The 15334-nt window shown below is 36.1% G+C and overlaps 1 long non-coding RNA gene across 2 annotated transcripts; it reads left to right on the top strand.

The window, feature by feature from the left end:
- Nucleotides 1–9381: 9381 nt before the first annotated feature.
- LOC147762182 (uncharacterized) lies at nt 9382–11895 on the top strand. 2 transcript variants are annotated; one of them, XR_015333846.1, is made up of 2 exons: nt 9382–9557; nt 10431–11895. It is a non-coding gene; the product is annotated as an uncharacterized LOC147762182 (long non-coding RNA). The 2 variants fall into 2 exon arrangements; XR_015333847.1 differs by lacking the exon at nt 9382–9557 and adding an exon at nt 9565–9740.
- The last annotated feature ends 3439 nt before the right edge of the window (nt 11896–15334 follow it).

Genomic DNA, 15334 nt, shown 5'->3' with positions numbered 1-15334 from the left:
CTTATCACAGATTTTTATTATTGTTATGCATCATTTGTACAAATTTCAGAAATATTGGACAAGATTTGACAAAATTATTAACGTTTAACTATTTTATGTCATGGAATTTGCCAGCGTTTTCTATGTTATTTTCAGTTTTTTCAGTTATATTGTTCTTTTTCCAGAGTACCCTTACCATGAAGATGCAGGCAGCGAAAGACAGCACCAAGAGCAGCACTATGTCTTATCCATGTGTACAATACATGATATGTGGCAAGATTTAGGACATTGTCAAATGTTGTGATAATAACAACCCATTCCAGAAACCGATTGTAAGGAGTAATCTGCATCTGACATTGATAGTAAGGAGAAGTCTTGTTTGGGTATATATTGTTTTCCAGATAACAGTTATAGGTAATTTGCAACCTCCTACACAAACAACCTCAAATCATCACGTTTGCTATTTTATTTTATAATCACATTGCAAAATTATTAACATTTAACTATTTTAAGCCATAGAATTTGCCAGATTTTTCAGTGTACTTTTCAGTTTTTTCAAGGATATTGTCGAAAGAAGATATTTTTCATTAGACACAGTCATTTGATCAGCTTATCACAGGTTTTTATTGTTGTTAAGCATCATTTGTACAAATTTCAGAAACAAAATTATTAACATTTAACTATTTTAAGTCATGGGATTTGCCAGTCTTTTCAATGTAAATTTCAGTTGTCCTAAATTAATTGTCCCAAAAAACACTTTTCATTGGATACAGTCAACAGATCATCTAATCACAGATATTTATTGTTGTTAAGCATCATTTGTACAAATTTCAGAAATATTAGACAAGATTTGACAAAATTATTAACGTTTAACTATTTTAAGTCCTTGGATTTGCTAGTCTTTCCAATGTAATTTTCAGTTTTTTCAGTTATATTGTTCTTTTTTCAGAGTACCCTTACCATGAAAAAGCAGGCAGTGAAAGACAGCACCAAGAGCAGCACTTTGTCTTATCCATGTGTTGAGAGGAAATATGTCTCGCACAAAGCAGAATAGATGTTGGTAGTTATGATGGAACTTTATTATGAAGTGTTATATTAAACCCATATGATATATTTGTTCTTTTATGGGTGAAGCTTTCCAACTCTGATGAAGAATTGGAATTCCTGTTTACTAAATAATTCCAGATAAAATGTTACGCTATTAAAGAGTCAGTCCTCCTGTTTGAATATAGTGTTTGTGCTGATGTTCTGTTTGCAGAAACTTTAGCCCTCATGCTTGCACATAAAATATTCCTCAAAGAACTCTCATACCAATATTTGGTTTATTTGTTGCTAATTTAACAATAAGAAATCAGTTAACAGATTTTTAAAATCTTGATTAATCTGTAGGCTTTACAGATTGCAAGACGTAACCATGAGACTGTATTATTACATAGTAGTTAGCACATGTATTAACTGGATTAAGGGACTGAATTAAAAGAAGTGCTAAGGCAAATACAACCAACAAAAAAGTTCCATGACAAGTATTATCTGACCCGTAATAATGATATTTTTGTTGTATTTAAAAATGTGAGGAAAATGATACAGCTTAGTTAATGTAACAGCTGAGTTGAAATTAAGAATCCAGATGAAAATCCAAAATGGCATTTTGCAGTTTGTTTTAATACATTATCCTAGAAATACATATCTGTGTTGGCTTCCTTGGTGTACTCAACATTCCCAGAACTGTTGTCTTGGTTCAGAAAAGGGTAGAAGATAAATTTTAATTTTACAGTATACAAGACATAATAATGCTTTTTCCTTCTGGCTTTAAACTGTATGTCATATGACATTTGTATAGATGTCTTCAGATGGAAATTTTATTAATGTTGTACAAATATAAAAGCTTTAAGAAGGCTGGAAGAAAATTTGTCCCACACCATTGCAACATTCACTTAAATATGATTTTTATTTTCAGCCATGTCCGTACATTGCTGTCACCTATGCTACTTTCAATTCTTTGGCATGTTAACCGTTTCATTATTGAACTAATTACCTCCGCCAAAAAGGTTATGTTTTCACCCCTGTTTGTCTGTCATCCACATAACTCAAAAAGCCAATTTTTATGAAATTTTCAGGAACTGTCAGAATGGGCCAAAGAACAGATGAATAGTTTTTGGTGGTGATCCGGATCAATAATCAATCAATAATCAAAAGTAAAAGACTAAATCATTTTAGAATGAAAATTTAGGGGTGAAATGGCATTGGGTGGAGACTTTGCTGACTTGGCAGAGGTCTGTGCTCTCTGAGTGCTTTTTTAGTTGCATATGTAAACACGTTCTTTTGACATTTTCTGCATCTTAACAATTTTGTTAGTTGTTTATATTAAAATGATGGTAAATCTGTTAGCGTGTATTGTGAAATAAAGAATAAGAAATGGAAATAAAATGATATCAGTGTAGTTTGTCAGGTTCGTTCCTTTACTGTTTTCAGATCAAGGAAATTAGATATTTAAAATTGTTCTATTGATGTATTTTTATTTATTTGAATAGAGGTCTGTCCATACTGTATTGCCATACTTTAAATTTTGTTAATTCTTTTGGAGGTGGTGCATTGTTCTTTATGTATGAAGATATATTGATTTTCATTTTTAGATACTAGTGAAAGTCTTTTTGTTTTTGGTACATGCATGCCAATAGTATGTATGTTCTTCATTATTTCACTGTAATAAAGGATATTTTGAGGAAAATATGTATGTTCAATTGTTGATCTTTTTCTCCCTCTAATCTTTTCCCTTTCACTTTAATTTTTAGAAAAACAAATAATTTTTGTGAAAAAATGGAATAATATCAATAAGTAGATTTTCCAATTAAAAATATACAAAGGTTAGACAAAATTCTAATTTCAAGAGGGGAATATTGGTGCGTTATATTTTTCAGAAACCTCTTAATCCGCCACTGCGTTACCATGTTGCATGTACATGTAGGTTGTTGTTGTTGTTGTTATTTACGTTGTGAGTTGTCTGTCGGCGCAACACTCAATAACTCCCTTTTCTTGAACTTGTTTGATTCCGTTATAATCTTTATCTGCAGTTAGTGAAAGTGTAAGTCATTTACTTTACAACATTAATTGAAAAGGTTACAAGTTGCCTTAAAATTTTGCATGTGTAACTCTAAATTTTTTTTACTTCTGAATATTTTGACTGTTATGCGTATTATTTTTTCGCTCGACTTTCTCCTTTATATTCGCTTAAAAAGAGAGAGAGGGGATATTCTAATTTAATTCATCCTTGTCGAACACAAATAAACAGAAATGCTGTCAAAATTTTAATGCTTTGCCGATATCCATTTTCAATCACAGTTTTTACCTATATCAAATAATTATGACGAAATGTCGCGTGTGATTTTCGCAGCGCATCTCTGAAGCGCGTTTACTAATTATTTTTCACTCGTGGAATGATTGCGTTAGTGCAGAAAATTTCTTTCTCACCAGATGACAACTGAAAACTTTGATAATATTTTTTTGAACCACCATTAAGATCATCAAGGCCATCAAGATCATCATCGTTACAAATCTCTGAACATCACTTCCGGCCAGTCTTATATTACTTCAAGGAACCTAATTTGCATATAAGAGAAAAAATGCATTTTTTCTGATTTAGGCTTGTCTCCAATTTTTTCATTATTTTCAAATAGCAATGTCATCTTTTGCTCACAAATCTGTACACCTTTATTCCAAATGCACTGTTTGTAAATCATGTAATTAGAAATAATTTTTATCTCACAGACGTGTATCACGTTTTCACTCCATAGCCATAAAACTTGACAATAGCTGTACGGGTATAAAAGTAGGTCAATTGCCTGTATACAATTGCCATACGATTATTGATTTTTTAGTGTGGACCGTTTTAGGGGGGAGACACAAGTGGGAGATGTATCAAGATACCAGCAAAATATTTTGCTTGCATGGGGGTACTGAAAGCCAGAGTATATTGCAAACTTTGAAAGAAAAGAGTAAAACTAGCCCAATCTCCAGCTTCATCATGTAGGACTTTATAGATGCCACGGTCCCTCTATATTTCATCTGACTCTCCCTAAAATTCTTCGGACCTCGTTAACTGTTCACATCCCGGGAACCGCGAAGCATCCAGCGAGGTAGCAGACGCTGAGCTCTGCAGACGGCACATTGCATTCACAAGAGGGGGTAAAGGTTTTGTAGGGAAATGCTGAATTTTATTACATCTGACGAATTGCGTGATAAAGGAAAGATGTTTTACATATTTGAATTTATATTGACTAAGTGCAATGAGAGACGCCGATTCACTGTATTTCTTCTCAAAATTGACAGGTTAAAAAAAAGAGCAAAAGGAGATAACCTATCTCCCCTATGAAGCCTTACATGGCATATCCTATCCGTGAACTTTTGATCTACTTTAGTTTTCACACTCCTACACACGCTGAGTTTGTATGGTATCATGTAGAAAAGGGGCGTATTGGTGGGACGGGGGGGGGGGGATTCTAATGTGACTTTTCATGTTCAAGAAGATATGGTATTTCTATTTTGATAATGCTACATGTATAACATATTTGGGGCTACACACAGCTAGACCGAAGTCTGTTGTTCTACATGTATATAGGCCTAAAACATTTTTATTAAAAGATAGACCTGAATTGATAGCGTTGACAACGGGGAAGAGCAGTTTTGTATCCAAACCCACAGTTGTTGATTATGCTGGTCTGCACATTCCGCGCTTTATTGTAATTTTGATCTGATTCGTTTATTTTATGATGATTTACTTAGGACAAATAGTGAACCGATGTACAACTTCGACGATTGGATTTGGTTCTCCCCCTCTTCGACGATGAGCCTGTGCGTGTGTGTGTGTGTGCGCGTGTATGTGTGTGTGTTTAGTGTAGGGGAGGGTGTAAGTCGTTTTCACGTAGTCCTGCCATACATTGACAAGGTACCGACATTATTTTAAAAATTAATTGTAGCTTAACTCGAAAGTCAAGGGTGTGTATATTCATTTGCTTGAAGCTGTATTTGTTGTTCAGATTCCATTTTTAATTTAAAATTATTTTGCCTTTGTTCTTTTCATTAATTTTTCTTGCATTATTCTGAAAAGTAATTTTCTTATTTTTACGTAATAATTACTTTGTTATAGATAGAGTCATCCAGATTTGTTCATGATTCTATAAATTATAGTGACAATACCGCCAACAAGAATGCTGTTCTCTAGCGCGTGGTTTCCTACGTAAGGATCTCCTATATATGGTTTTGATGCGGATATGTGCTGTTTGAACTTCGTCGCTTCGGACTGCGACGGAAGTATGATGGTGATGAAGACGTACACCCCATTTCCATAGATTTTTAGATCGATCTATCACTGTGGGGAGTCTCACTAGATTACTGTCAGCTTGGCCCGCTAAAGCGTCTGTCCCGCCTACTAAAAGCTGTAAGGGGGTAATTAACTATGGTGCCCGCTCGGCTGACTGCAATTTAGCGTGAACCCCCAGGGAGTTAGGTCTATCTAAAACTTAATCTTTAGATCGATCTAAATCTCTGGGAAAGCACCCGTAGGCCTACGTGCCGAGATTTAACGTAAATGCGAAATAATAATAATAGATAAAAGAATATCCAGCTTTAATTTCAGTTTATTTTCCATGAAAGTTGTCTGATATCTTATTGATTCATGTGCCGATGTATGTTTGCAATATCTACTTTATGTAGGAGTGGTAGCAGCAACAGTTCACAATTCACTGCCAGAGACTTTTTGCTTGCCTTGCTTGTATCTGTAATAAAAAGTACAAGCTTAAAGCGCTGATAATTGGTTGCTATGTACAGTAATAGAACTAATAGTAATTAAAAGTGAAAACGATAGAAAAAAGCTGTCTTACGCCCTTAAAACTCGCATCAAGAACCACCACAGTACAAAGTCACCATTTTTAAAGGGACACATACGCGACACAAGACAAAGACGGATTGTCGAGAAGAAGTTCATAAAAATATTAGACACTTCAAAAAAGGACTTTATAGAGACAATGAATATCTCAACGAATATTATTCTTATTTTATTATTACGTAATCTTCAAGACGTTAACCTTTATCACGCACTTCTAACTTCGTGTCCCTTTTCCATGCATCATACGTCACGCATCCCTGTAGTTTGCTTGTTTATTCTTGTTTTAGTACCAGAAGAAGGTTCACAAGCCAAAAGCTTTTTTTATCTTTCAGAGTTAATCATTACAGATGCGTTTTCAATATATTTTTTTCGTAAAGATACGGAAGATGCTGTCGAATGAAAAAATGTAGTTTCATTTATAGTCATAACAGTTAATTATCATAAAACAGGTTTGTTATCTGATTCTGGTCCGAGGATCAACTGATTGTGAATTCGACCAGAGACAACCGGACAGAGAGAGAGAGAGCGAGAGAGAGAGAGAGAGAGAGAGAGAAAGTAGGGGAGACCGGGGCTAGTTGGCCCAGTTAGACACTTTTGGCCTTGTAGAGCCAACTAGGAGTGGGTTAGAGTAACAAAACCAGTTTCAAAGTAAGCCCCATGAACTAAGCTACGTATGCAACGTCATTATTTTTCAAATATGATGCCAGGTGGCTCACAATTTGACAAAAAATGCAAGTGACGTCAGGGGGTCCAACTTGCCCCGCCATGGGGCAAGTTGGCCCCCCTATACGAAAATGAAGTATATATCCCATGTAAACGCCTTGAAATACATTTTTATAAATTTTTAATTTATTTAATTGATTTTTGAGAGTCTTTGATGAACAAAAAGTTCAAATGAGGCAGATTTATTGAGGTTTCCGTACGTCACGTTGTTGGGGGGGGGGGGGTATGTGTTGCAAGGACCAAAATATCTATCAATAAAATGTGTTTTGTTTTCATTTAGAATAAATAAATAATGTTATAAAGAAGGTTTTTAATGAAATAAAAAAACGAATAATAAAGTTTCTTTTTAAAAGACAGTAACAAATTCAGTTTTAAACCATTGAGTTTGTTTCAACAATGGTCTCTAGCTAGGGAGGGGTGGAAAATCCCCTTGGGGACACATATCAGGGGCGGATTTAGGCCGTCTTCTGGCCGGGTCTTCCGGAAGACGGTCAGATTTTCAAGTTTACATTGACGGGTATCTATTTTTTCTGATGGAAGACGGTCAAAAATGGGGGATGGATCAACAAACATAATTTTGAAGACTCTCAGAAAATATCTCTGGATCCGCCCCTGCATATAACACTATAAATACAAAGGGAATCCCCTTACAATGAATTAAGGCAAAATAAATGTTTTTCTACGGAAAGTCCAATGGATTTGCTTTTTAATACTTACAAGCAACAGAATATTTCTAATATAAAAGTCACCAGAGAGAAAATTAAAAAAATCAATCAGACGGTAATAGACACCGGCAAGCTTTGTCAATTTCACCAACTTGCTTATTTCAAACAGCGTTGCGCGCAAAGGTTTGTGGGTAATATGAGGGTCCAACTTGCCCCGAGTCAAGGGGGCCAACTAGCCCCAGGTGCACATTATTTATTTTAAAGGATGGTAGCCATATATGGTGCTAGAATGAGCAACGATGATACATCTCTGTGAAACTTGAAACAATGAGCTTCAGTTTGATGCCCTATACATATCTTATATTCGATCAAAAGCCTATGAAAATAGATTTTTAAATCTCTTAAACAAAATTACTTTTAGGTGAAAAAATCGTTTATTTCGACTCACCGCTTAAGTAAAACTTTTTGACGTCCGACACTTCCTTAGCATTGTAGGCTACGGTCACTTTGCAAGAGCATGTGGCCAATTTTTTTACCTCGTAGTTACTTTTTCATAAATTGACGGGGGGCCAACTTACCCCGGGGTCCAACTAGCCCCGGTCTCCCCTACACTCTACCAGAGTCACAGATGGAGTTTTCACTAGATATTCATAGACATGTATAAAATGTAAGGATGTATTTAATAATTTTTGAAGAAAGATTTCTGTTTATGATTTGAGTGCAAAGGACGATTGCGTTTGCTACGTTATGTAGAAGCAGTATTGACGACAGGTATCATAGAGTCCTAAAAGGGGTCGAATTCCCAACACGGTCGGAGGTACGTTGTGTAGATGAATAATAACAACATTTTGTCTCTCTCGCTGTTTCTTTGGTGAGTCTTTCGATGCACACGAAAATCGTCGCATAAGTTAGCTGAGCACATGTGCTAATCATATTTAAAACACGAAATGCAGAGTCATTCTTAGACCTTCGTTACTGTCGTTTGCAACACCATCTCAGATTTGCCTTATTTTCAATAAAGTAGAAAAATAAGATACTTGTTTGGAAGCAAGTATAGACCTAATGTCTAACGTCAGAAAATGTCTAGATTGTTTATCTTAGATAACGCAATAAATAACTTGCTACTTTTGAAAGCTGAAAAATCCTTCGTGGCGTACTTTTGCTCTAGATCATTAATTTTAGTTGCTTTAATGTTTTGAAATATTTTAGAAAAATTAATTAAATATTCATTTTAGTTAAGACAAGGACCGAAGGCCCCGTTGGGTATTTTCCTTGCCCGTAACAGCCACTTATCATTCTCCGAGGTGTGAAGCACCCCATTCCTGTGAATCATGAATTGCGGGTTTCTGTCCCTCGTCCTTAGTGGAACGAAGTCATTATACTCGGTGATATGTAATTTTCAGCTCGCCAGACTAGCATTTTCAATGAGATACGAATAAAGTTTTTAATTAATTTATGTGATTTGATGATTTTATTTAATGTGGCCGTGAATTGTGATCACTAACCCCTCCCCCCCCTTCCCAGCGGGCCCTCATGATTAGCTGGACGATATGTTAATAGGGCACAGTGAAATGTTTTACACGAAACACGACAAAGCTGCATTCTATTAGAAAGCCATTTGCAAAACCTTCGTTACCAGGCATTGAGAAAATATACTTGGAATTGAGGGAAAGTTTTAGACGTTAAAAAAGAAAAAAATTAACGCGCATCTAATATAAGCTTACTAGCGCAGTCTCTACCGCAGTCTATTAACGTAAAATACAGGTACTAGCTGCTGTGCAGGCAAAATTGACTTTAGAATATTTTCTAGTTTGTTTATTATACTTTAAATCGTAGGCCCTAATTTCTCTAAATGCGAGGGTCCTTAAATGCTCCATTTGCTCAAATTGAACGTTGTGTTAGTAGTGCTGAGATCCGTTGAAGCAAAAAGAAAATATGTAATAATAACAATAAAAAAGAATTTATAATTACCTTTTTGTAATAATTTATTCTCAATCAATAATCAATAATATCATATCTATACGAAAAATCAAAAGATATAATAACTGGGAAGCAGAGTAAAACTGCGGCGAGCATCATGTGACCGGATGTGCCGAGATGTGACCCAACTTATTCACTGCGAGTTTGCAAATGACCTACTTAGGCTTAGCGCGGCGGAGCGGGAAAATTTTACACGTTATGAAATAACGTTATACTAAGGCCAAGATATATTTATGAGTTACCATAAAAGTTTGATCTGAAGCAGTATGACATTTCACGATTCCAGCAACCTTTTATATGCATGCAAAGACATTCTTGATGACAGAAAGGTGAGTACTTTGTTGCAGTGATCTGGAACCGGAAGTCCTGGGATTGAAAGCCATAGTTGGGCGGGGTTTTTAAGAGAGAGAGAGAGAGAGAGAGAGAGAGCTGCAGATACAAGAGCTAGAGGATAGTTAAAGGGAGCGTTATAAGTGTTATTCAGTAGATCTGGATTCCTGGAAATATCTGAGGTAAAACGTAAAAAAGTTCTAGCAGAGTTAGGGAGCAATAGGGTTTCTATATGTTGTCCTAAAAAGTTATTTATGCCATGGGGATTTTTGCAGTGTTCACTTTGTCCTATCAGGTATCTTTATAACTCTCTATTTAGCCATAGCCCTCCAACTGGAGTGAAGTAATGGCTTTGCATGTTAGGAATTCATACATACCCCAGTATGTAGCCAAGTATAACCTCACATTATTACAATGTTACATCTGGAGTGCACGATTCCTGCATTGAATATAGTGTTGTGACACATTTTGAGGCATGTTGGGCCGCTTAAGATGCAAAGTCACAACAAATGTCCCCCTAAATTTAGCTTAAATTGCCAATATAAAATGATGACAATTTTAAGTTTGATTTTTTTTACATGAAGTCATAGCAAAACATCATGGATATTAGAAATTTTTTGAAAGTACAAATTTCTGTGAATATGAGGAAGCTGCCAAGTTTGACTTTGACCAGGACCATTGCCAGTTTAGACATGTGAACGAACAGCCCTTTTTGCCGGGAAAAGTTCCCTCTGGGTAAAGTTTCATTTAGGTACACAATGGTTTCATGGTAAAATGTCCACTTTTTTAGGGAAAAAAAAAACTTTTGAAATAGCTGGCTACAGGCCTGTTGAATGTTTATAATGAGTGTCTCTCTTTTTTTGTTTTTTCAGCTCAGGCACACAGTTTGACAGAGTGGTCAAATCTGAAAATGCAGTGATTCTCAATGAGATAGCAGAGAAAACCCTCACTGACCCAACACTAATCAAACTTGGAGGGAGAATCTCAACAGGAGATTGGAATCAGCAATCTATACAGAAAAGATAAGGACATTGAACCATACTGGGACATGAGAGAAGAATTTAGTATTATTGAAGCACGCAAACCATTAGTACCCATGTTTAACAAAGCACAAGCAAAATTACCACCAAGAAATTAGAGAAATGGGTGATGGACTTACAAGATGTTGACTATGAAGTGGTATATGAGCCAGAAAAGAATGATGCAGACCCAGATTATCTCTCCAGACAGCCACTGCCACAAATGGGTGGTCATAGTACAGAGAAGATGATCAGATGGATGGTCAAATCTGAAAATGCAGCGATTCTTGCTGAGATAGCAGAGAAAACACTCACTGACCCAACACTAATCAAACTTGGAGGGAGAATACACTCATTATACGTGACTATGTTTTAGTTAAACAGAACAAAAGAAACAAACTCTCAACACCATATGAACTGATTTTCTATATCGTCATGGAAATACATGGTTCTCAAGTTACTGCCAGAAGAGTTACAGACAGAAGAACAATCTGCAGAGACGCAAGTCAATTCAAACTGTGTAACAATGTCATAAACACAACAGATAATGGAATGAAAATTCCAGCAGACTTATATTTGAAAGAAAACACAAATGAGATGAGAAGACAAGATGATGCATGTGAATTGTAACTTAGTGATATATTACAGTGAAAAGTGACAATGCAGCAACAGACACACAGAATATTCCAAACTTAGATGATATTGCATTAAATACACAGAATTCAATTGATGAGAAGATGCCACAGCAAGAGAAAAACATTGATCATATTGCAGAACCAATTACACTAGACCATAGAGAACGATCAGAAGACCGGTTACTTTAAAGATTATGTATTAAAGTGACAGTTCAATCATTTATATGTAATCAGGATGAAGGCTGATCGCTGTCCTGAGGAGAAAAAAAGTAATCTGAGGTAATTTCTATGTAATCAGGATGAAGGCGGATCGCTGTCCTGAAAAAAGTAATCTGAGATAATTTATATTTAATCAGGATGAAGGCGGATCGCTGTCCTGAAAAAAAGGAATATGAGATAATTTATATTTATCAGGATGAAGGCGGATCGCTGTCCTAAAAAAAAGTAATCTGAGATAATTGATATTTAATCAGGACGAAGGTGGATCACTGTCCTAAAAAAAAAAAGGGAATCTGAGATTATTTCTATGTAATCAGGATGAAGGTGGATCGCTGTCCTAAAAAAAAAGTAATCTGAGATTTTTTTTTAATGTAATCCGGATGAAGGCGGATCGCTGTCCTGAAAAAAAGTAATCTGAGATAATTGATATTTAATCAGGATGAAGGCGGATCGCTGTCCTGAAAGGCTTGAGCATATAGCACTCAAGATGTGACTTTATACAATATGAAAACTGAAAATTCTTCAGGATTCAAAATATTCAAGGATAATGATTTTTAAGCTTATATGTTGTAGAAAAAAATTAAGGTTGGGAGGAATGTTATATCCAATACACGGCTGCCGATTAGTGGCGTCTTGACTGGGGCCACCACCTGGTGGATGATGTGGTAATGGGAACGAGTGTGAAAGAAGCACATGGCAAGTGAGACCCACGGGACCTGGTCATAACAGGTGATATGTATTTGACCCAAGGTGGAGCAGTGGTCATTACCCACAGTCACCCATCACCATGCCAAAAAAACCTCCTTGCAGGTAGTGCACAAAATAATTGCTTGGTTTTGTTTTACAAGTTGTGTTACAATAGATAATTTGTCTTCTATCCTTCCCATGTAGATCAACAAACCAGTTATCATATTTTGTGTTTTCTGTAAATTTAAATAATTTTTTTCACTTTTCTTATGTTACTCTTTACAAAATGTACTTTAACAAGGCACAGTTAACTGAAATACTTATCCCAGATTATTACAGGTGTTAGGCAATTTGTGTGCAAATTTCACAGAAATTCCAGATTTGGCAGAGTTCTGCTTATTGTACCACCAGCGTAGGCGCTGGCGGTACCCATGGTTTTAGTCCCGACCCGTATGTTCCGCCGGCTCCGCCGGCTCCTGCGGCTCCGCCGCCAAGTCACCGTTACCGCTTCTCCTCCTAGACGGTGAGGGCCCCTGTACCCATCTCTTGGATTTAGGTCACCTATAATCTCAACTCGTTCCACGTAAAATTTGGGCTTTGTCGGTATTGGGGTCTAGGTGTGGCACTCATTGCAATGCACCCTTGTCTAAAAATGGCAAAATTAAATGCTAATTATCTACCCTACGGAAGGAGTTATGGGAAAAATTTCTACAGACAGCTTTCCAAAAGTCATATGTGTAGATTTCAAATATGCCCTTGGATTTGACCTTTGACCTTTATTTCAAGGTCAAACGGGCCAAAATTTTCAAAAAAATGAATTTTTTTACGAAAAAAAATTTTTTTGCCCTGTTATTCAGATACCACACAGACTTAACCAATAATATTATTGGAAAGTGTAACCCTTTGGGTCATCTTTCATCTCCGTGAATTTGGGGTCAATCGGTGCATTTTCACAGGAGTAGCGGCCATAAAGTACCGAAACTGAAAACTGTCTCTAATTCGGGAACCGTTAATGCTAGAGACCCATTCTTTTTTGCATTTTGTAGAGCATGTAAAGCCCAACACTGGAGGTGGTCTCCGTTTTTTTGTATTCCATACGATTTTCAAGTTACGCTGTATCAAAAAGTACATATTGGTGGTGAAAGCAAAATGTGCAGTACGGTAATGGATAATAAATTTTGAACTCTGGAAAAATAATACACAGGCATGAGTCTTTTGGCGGAATTCCGACTTTTTTCCTTCAAAAATGTCATTTTTTATATCATTGCAAATCCGTTGAGAAAATTTCAGGGGGGGGGGGGTACCCTTCCCTTCCCCGGCGAGACCCTTCACTCATCGGCACTCGCATGTTTTCAATTTTGACCTTGCTGAAAAACGTTACCAACCGTACATATATATCGATTCTGGGACGCACTGTTATCAAGGGGGAAACTTTTGCGACATCTATACGACATTTATACAGTCATTGAATGCAATTACCGTAAAACGGCCTGTATCCTGTTCATATAGCGCTGCGCGGTTTTTTCCATGTGGTATCGTGTGTCGCTTTTGCGTTTTGGAAAATGAAGCTACTTGAGGCCGGTGTAAACGACGATAGAGTCAGAGAAATCGATAAAGGGATTAAGAATAAATTCAGATAGGTTGTTTTACTAGATCGGTTGTGTGTATGTCGTATGAAGACATTGAACTTGCATTTGAAAATTTTCATGTTTTGAGTTGTCGACTTGTCGCTCGTTTAAAATTGTGCCCAACTGTTGAATCACTAAATCTACTGATCGTCTGATGTGATGACGGTGTTGTCACTAGTAATAGTATAAACGATAGTTGTACTAGATCTATGACATGGTTTAAATGTACATCAACAGAATTAAATGCTGAATTAGAGATCAGTAACGTTCTCACTCAGTCACTGGTGTGTGTGTGTGTGTCACTGAGTGTGTGTGTGTGTGTGTGTTACTGTATTATAGTGTATACTGTCAATCAAACTATTCCTACATGTATAGGCCTAGCCTACGTGTGCGTTAAGATTTTTCTTTGAAAAATCTTTCAGACTTTTTTATCAAAACCAAATCTCATGCCTGAATACATAAGGCTTGGCAAAGCAGACAACCTGTGGTCAAAAATGACATTATTTCATCAAATTTGAACTTCTGGAACTTCAGAGCACCTCCTATTTTAAGAATTTTGACCAAAATGATGTTTTCTTTATTTTAATTAATCTTTTCTGTAGGAAATTTATGGCACATTATGGTAACTCCAAAATTATAACATTTAGTCCCTTATATCTCCAAAACTGGCAGAGATAGGTCCATAGTTACTATTGAAGTTGAATAGGAAGTCACATACTGGCAATCCAAATGTGACCTTGAAATTGACCTTTGACCTACTTTTCACCACGAACTGAACTTTGCAAATTTTGCTTCCCTTTTATCTCCAAAACTGGCAGAGATATGTCCATAGTTACTATTGAAGTTGAATGGGAAGTCATATACTGGCAATTTAAATGTGACCTTAAAATTGACCTTTGACCTACTTTTCACCATGAACTGAACTTTGCAGAGATAGGTCCATGGTTACTGTTGAACTTGAATAGGAATTCATATACTGGCAATCTTAATGTGACCTTAAAATTGACCTTTGACCTACTTTTCACCATGAACTGAACTTTGCAAATTTTGCTTCCCTTATATCTCCAAAACTGGCAGAGATAGGTCCATAGTTACTATTGAACTTGAATAGGAAGTCATATACTGGCAATCTAAATGTGACCTTAAAATTGACTTTTTACCTACGTTTCACCATGAACTGAACTTTTCAAATTTTGCTTCCCTTTTATCTCCAAAACTGGCAGAGATAGGTCCATAGTTACTATTGAACTTGAATAGGAAGTCATATACTGGCAAGCTAAATGTGACCTTAAAATTGACCTTTGACCTACTTTTCACTATGAACTGAACTTTGTAAATTTTGCTTCCCTTTTATCTCTAAAGTTACACTGTATCAAAAAATACATATTGGTGGTGAAAGCAAAATGTGCAGTACGGTAATGGATAATAAATTTTGAACTCTGGAAAAATAATACATAAGGCTTGGCAAAGCAGACAACTTGTGGTCAAAAATGACATTATTTCATCAAATTTGAACTTCTGGAACTTCAGAGCACCTCCTATTTTAAGAATTTTGACCAAAATGATGTTTTCTTTATTTTAATTAATC

Source organism: Lingula anatina, chromosome 4 (genome assembly GCF_051362555.1).
Source record: "Lingula anatina isolate TDL-2025a chromosome 4, LinAna3.0, whole genome shotgun sequence".
Lineage (NCBI taxonomy): Eukaryota > Metazoa > Brachiopoda > Lingulata > Lingulida > Lingulidae > Lingula > Lingula anatina.
This window is presented reverse-complemented; position numbering and strand designations above follow the sequence as displayed.